This window comes from Hemiscyllium ocellatum, chromosome 1 (genome assembly GCF_020745735.1).
Source record: "Hemiscyllium ocellatum isolate sHemOce1 chromosome 1, sHemOce1.pat.X.cur, whole genome shotgun sequence".
Classification (NCBI taxonomy): Eukaryota; Metazoa; Chordata; class Chondrichthyes; order Orectolobiformes; family Hemiscylliidae; genus Hemiscyllium; species Hemiscyllium ocellatum.
The window spans coordinates 127,938,874-127,945,162 of NC_083401.1; positions in this window are offsets into that span (position 1 = coordinate 127,938,874).

Consider the following 6,289-nt stretch of genomic DNA (forward strand, 5'->3'; position numbering starts at 1 on the left):
CACAACCAATCATCCCAGCACCCACAAACAAAGCTGCATTAGGACATTATTTCAAAAAGCCGCCACACACTGCAGCACAAAGGAACTACAAAGAGCAGAAATCACCCATACTGTGTTTTCAAGAAGAATGGGTACCCAATGAACACAGTCCGCCAATTTCTCAGCAACAAACCCAAATATGCAGACAAAACACACCCAGAAACCCTAGCCAGTTTATCCTACATCAATGTAGGACAGCCAGACTGCTCAGACCCCTTGGCATCAAGGTAGCCCACAAACCCACCAACACACTAAAACAGCAGCTAATGAATATAAAAGACCCTATTCAGACAACCAGCAAAATGAATGTCAATTTCAAAATACCATGCGAGGACTGTAACAAACACTACATTGGACAAACAGGCAGAAAACTAGCCAGCAGGAAGCATGAACATCAACGAAAAGATATGACTCAGTATCACTAGTATCCTTACATGCAGATGAGGAAAAACACCACTTTGACTGGGACACTGCATCTATCCTAGGACAAGCCAAGCAGAGACACGCATGAGAATTCCTAGAAGCGTGGCATTCCAACTAGAACTCTATCAACAAACATATCGATTTGGACCCCATTTACCATCCTCCAAGAAAAAGCATCAGAAATAACATCACCAAACATCGAAAGAAACTTAAACCACATAAATAGAAAGGCAGGACATAACACCAGCGCTTCACTGGAGGCTCACTGATGACATCACCTAGAATGGTGACAAAACATCTGAAACTGAACCTTCCAGCTCAGCGAGCAAACTCACATCCAAAAAATAAATTTCTTGTCAGGCAGATGTCAATGTTTTACTGTCCTGGAACAGTTTGACTAGGAGTGTGGCTAGCTCAGGAGGACGTAAGTTAGTACTATTTCTGGAATGTTGCCCATATTCTTGGCAGTATTCAGTGTCTTCAGCCCTTTCTTGATGTCATATGGAATGAATTGAATTGATTGATGACTGGCATCCATGATGCTGGATCTTCTGGAAAAGACTGAGATGGATTATCCAATCTGCACCCCAGGCTGAAGGTGGGTGCCAATGAGTAATGATGCTGCTCCTTTAATAACGTTATGCTGTCCTTGGCTTTTTTTCAGAGAGGTAGTAAAAGCAGCAATTCCGAAAGGTCTAAGTTTGATGGGTTGTAGGGCCGGTTTGATTATAGCTAACAGATACTACCTCAGGTAAAAGGCTTTCACGTTTAAAAAAAACACTTGTACAATGAAAAAGGAGTGGCCAGTTCTCCCAACGCAGCTTTTAGCTGGTTTTGGTTTGGTTTTAGCAGTCTGGCTGTCTGTCAGTTTTGAGGCTGCTGTTCCAAGAAATAGCTACGTGGAAGAAGGTGTTCCATAATGAATCTCCCTGCCATGTCTCTCTCTCTCCTGTATTTGATTTTACCTTTCTTGCCAAGGGGTGTTATGTGAATTGTTGTAAATATTTGGAACAGCACCATTAAGTTGGGATAATCTGTTGGGTCAAGTTATTCTGTATTCTGTTCTCTTTTGATTGTGCTTCATTGGGTAATCTTGTAAATAAATGCTGTTTTGTTTATACTAAGTGGTTTGACCACCTGCATCTCTCCTGGAATATCCGCTTTACACTTGCTTAAAATAACTAACAAAGTTAAGGTATGGGCTACTTTCTTGAAATGGTTTGAGGGGGCCTGGCCTAGTCCATAACAAATTTCACTTGCATTAATGAGCTGTGGTTTCTCATTATCAAGGGCGGGCGTGTTTGTGAAGCCTCCAATTCCCGTTAGTTTTTAATTGTTCGTGACCAATCATGCCTGGATGTGACAGGACTACAGAGCTTCGATTTTTCTCGATTTTTCTCTTTGTGTGTCGTTGCAGATTGCCTCTATTTTTCAATCTTACTCCAATAGTAATGTGCCCCACTGTCCTCTTTGTTTTTCTTATAGCTGTCGTAACCTGCGTATGTTTTACTTCAGAGTTGAAAAGTGTGGTGCTGGAAAAGCGCAGCAGGCCAGGCAGCATCCGAGGAGCAGGAGAATCGACGTTTCGGGCATAAGCCCTTATTTCAGTTTGGTAATCAGCTGTGTAACCGAGATGGTGCTGGAGAATGGCAACCTGTACATTTCTCACTGTACTCCGGTATTCCTATACTTGAGTGCACATGACAATAAATTCTAATTCGAATTTTTAGTGATCTGTGTATATGTACTCCCTGATTCTATTGCTTCTTTGCCATGTTGAGAGTTTTTATTTCCAAGGAGAAGGTGGTCTCTTTATTCCACTTAGCCCATTGCTGCTGGAACTGAGTGGCTTGGCAGGGCAGTTAAGAGTGAAACCACTCTGATTTAAACTCTTGTTTCCAGCACCTGCAGTCCTCACTTTTGCCTATTCAGAACCATACCAACTCCTCATCATATCTCCATGAAAGATTATAATATTAATCAGCCCTTACTAACCATCTTTCGGACCTGACTAGATTACAGGACACCAAACATTTTCCCCAGTCAGTATGGACTTGTTAAATATCTTTTAACTGGGCCATTATCTCTTCAAGAAACTGTCAAAACAGGGTTTGTGTGAAATTGCATGAATGAGTGAAACTCACACCTGCAAATATTAAACAAAAGCTCACTACCCAGCTCAGTAATCTGCTTAATATGCTTTTTTCTTTTATTAAGTACAGGTACACTTTCAGCCTTATTTAGAGCATATAGCCCTAGTTTTTTTAACTAACATCTACCAATTTAGAAGACAAAAGGATTAACATATCTTAATTGTGCGAGCAGACCAGACAGACACCCTTAATTTTATCAGGCGTAACAACCAGCATTTAGCACGTGTTTTAACCCATCTCCTGTCTCTGAGGACAGAAGCCCCTCAAACCTTTGTGTACTGTAGATTAAACAGTATAACACTATAGTACTAGAATGTTAATGTATGTAAAAACTATGTATGAAGAGGTTATTGTAAGAATGTATTTCTGGATTCTAGTGCTGCCTCAAACTTGTGCTACTTGTGGTTGCTGAATAAAGAGGCTATTTCACCGCTCATTGATTTCAGTCATTATTTGAATCGATCCCACACTCCCATCATGCATTCGTCAAATCTTTTTAAGTGCTTATATATAACAATATACATAAATTCGAAAACCAATTCGTCCTAATCTGAGGGATTAAGCTCATTTCCCAGAATGCATACAATGATAATACTGAGACAAGGGGCAATTCTCATTGTTCACAGCATCCTTCTCTTTTGTCAAGAACAGATTACAGCAACAGAGATTTGCACAGCAAAAGACCTCCCTTCCTGGTTCAACAATCCATACAGTTTCCCTTTCTAAAACAATCATAGCAAGAGAGACATCAAACAAGGATCTCATTCAACTACAGTCAGATATAAAATTTTCATGATTGCAGCATCTACTCAAAAGAGTTTAAATTTTCTGAAATAAAATAATCTCAGTAACAAACACAACATTGGACAAACGGGCAGAAAACTGGTCACCGGGATGCATGAACATCAACTAGACCCCCTCTCACTAGCATCTTTACAGACAGATAAGGAAGGACACCACTTCGACTGGGACAATATGTCCATCCTAGAACGAGACAGAGGCACGTGCGAGAATTCCTTGAAGCATGGCACTCCAACCAGAACTCTATCAGCAAACACATTGACTTGGATCCTATTTACACCCCCTGAGAAAAAGAACAGGAAATGGCATCACCACAGAAACTGACATCACCAACCCAAGGAAACCTAAACACATAAATAAAAAGCAGACCATACCACCAGCGCTTCACCAGAGGCTCACTGATGATGTTACCTGGTATGGTGATGAAACATCTGAAAATGAACCTTCCAGCTCAGCAAGTAAACTTACATCCAGAATCATGTATATGCCTTGACTATCAAATCTTTCCTCTGTCCCCTCCCCTCAACCATTTGACTTATTGTAAACTAGTGACTATTCCAATATTCACATCATGAATCTTCACAGGAATGACATCATTATGTTTTTTCTTGTGAAGTCTGTATTTTCTTCATTTTGCTTTCCTTCCTAGTTGCATGGTACTAAAAGCTGAAGAGATGTCAACAAAGATAGTATAACACTGAGGGGGTCATTTTTTTGATATGAAGCTTGTAATTTTATGCATATACTTCATGCATCGGTAAGATCATTAGAGGTAGGAGGAAAAATCGGCCATTCAGACCATCGAGTCTGTTCTGCTATTCATTGAGATTGTGGTTGATCTGATAATCCTCAACTAACTTTCTTGCCATTTCCAACAACCTTTGATTTCCTTACTGATTAAAAACTGTCAATCTCAGCCTTGAATATACTTAACGACTCAACCTCAACAGCCTCTACAGTAAAGAATTGTGCAGATTTACTACCTTCTGAGAGAATAAATTCCTCCTTACATTATGCCTCCATTTTAAGGTGTCTTGATGCTTGTCCTTCTGCCTTACTCACACCTCAGTGAGACTGCCAGCTGACTGGCACTCTGAGTTGGTGTCCCATATCAGTAACTTGTCTGGCACCATTAATTGAACTGTAAACAGGGAGACATCCAATTAAGTGTGAGCCTTAAATAAAGTTGTATTGCCAGTATCTTAGGAACAAGTCTGGGCTAGGAGTCTGTGAACTGTCCGATATTGCATTAACCCCAATTACTATGCAATTATCATTTTGGATCCCTTGTAGCTGGACAGGTGGTAAGAGTGTGACTTATCAGACTCCAATCAGGCAGTAAGTAGTTGGGAAAGTAAATGGTATGTTGTTGGTCTTAATGCACAAAGGTTTGAGTCCAGCATCAAGAAGGTTTTACTGCAGCAGTACCTCAGGGTATTGTTGAGAGCACATTGCAATATTGTATTCACTCAGAGGATGGTGAACTTTGGAATTCTCCATCGCTGAAGGCTGTGGAGGCCAAGTCATTGAATATGGTTAAGACAGAAATAGATGGATTTCTGGAAAGTATGGATAGTAAGAGATATAGGGAGAGAGTAGGACATTGAGATAGAGGATCAGCCATGATCACGCAGAATGAGCTCGGTGAGCTGGATGTTGAGGGTGTGTTGCTGGGAAAGCACAGCAGACCAGGCAGCATCCAGGAATCGATGTTTCGAGCATAAGCCTTTCATCCAGAATGGGCTTATGAAGGGTTTATACCCAAAACGTCCGTTCTCCTGCTCCTCAGATGCTGCCCGGCCTGCTGTGCTTTCCCAGCAACCACTGTGGACTCTGATCTCCAGCATCTGTAGTCCTCACTTTCTCCTCGATGAGCTGGATGTCTGACTCCTCCTCCTCTGATTTTCTACATTTCTAATTTCAGAGAAACCCACCTGCCCGCACCAACATGGAGTGGCCCTTGCCCCCCTCCCCACCTGCCATGACATTCCATCACAGGCGTTCACCTGGTTACTCTCCAACAATAAAAGCCGCAAACAAAAACCTTTCCATGATTCCATGGTGTACATCTCTATGACTCTTTGACATCCTTACACAACAAACTTTTTCAAATCTGCAAACAGCTCTCTCAAGTCTGTTGACCTCCCCAGCAGAGTGCCGAAGTTTCCCTTTTGGTCAAGTAATGCCCCATCAAGCATTAAATGGCTGCAAGGCAGTCGGTATTGGCAGTGAGTGACACTTTGGATGGCAGGACAGGACACCCCACATCATGCCCTTTGTCCTTTTTTTGGCAGACACCCAGTGCAGTTTTGCTTTAAGAGGGGCCGCCTGTATTTAACAGTTGGGGGCTAACTGGAACATGTGCTAGTTTGACATGCAGATAGATTTGGCGGGAGTGGGTACTGCAGATGCTGGAGATTAGAGTCAAGATTAGAGTGATGCTGGAAACGCACAGCAGGTCAGGCAGCATCTGAGGAGCAGGAGACTCGACATTTTGGACAAAAACCCTAGATTCCCCCATTGCACATGCTGCCATTTCTTCTGAGGTCTCTGATCAATCAATAGTTGTATGTGCTGGGTCAGACAAATAAATTATTTCTGCTTAAATGGACCCCAACATTGCAATGGTTCATTAGTACTTCAGTGCTTGAGGATATAGCAAACAAAGAGGAGACTTCTGGTCAGCCATTTGTAGTATGTGTGGCCCACCAGGAATGAGGTGCTTTCCCAGGAGCCTGTAGATGCCAGCAGTAGTGGCCTACTGGGAGAGCCTTGGGCTCCAGGCACTGCTGCTCAGGCACTGTCAGAGCACTGATCCTCTACCTGTAGACATTGTTCTGTGGGTCTCACCTCCTTTCGGCTGGTGTTCACCC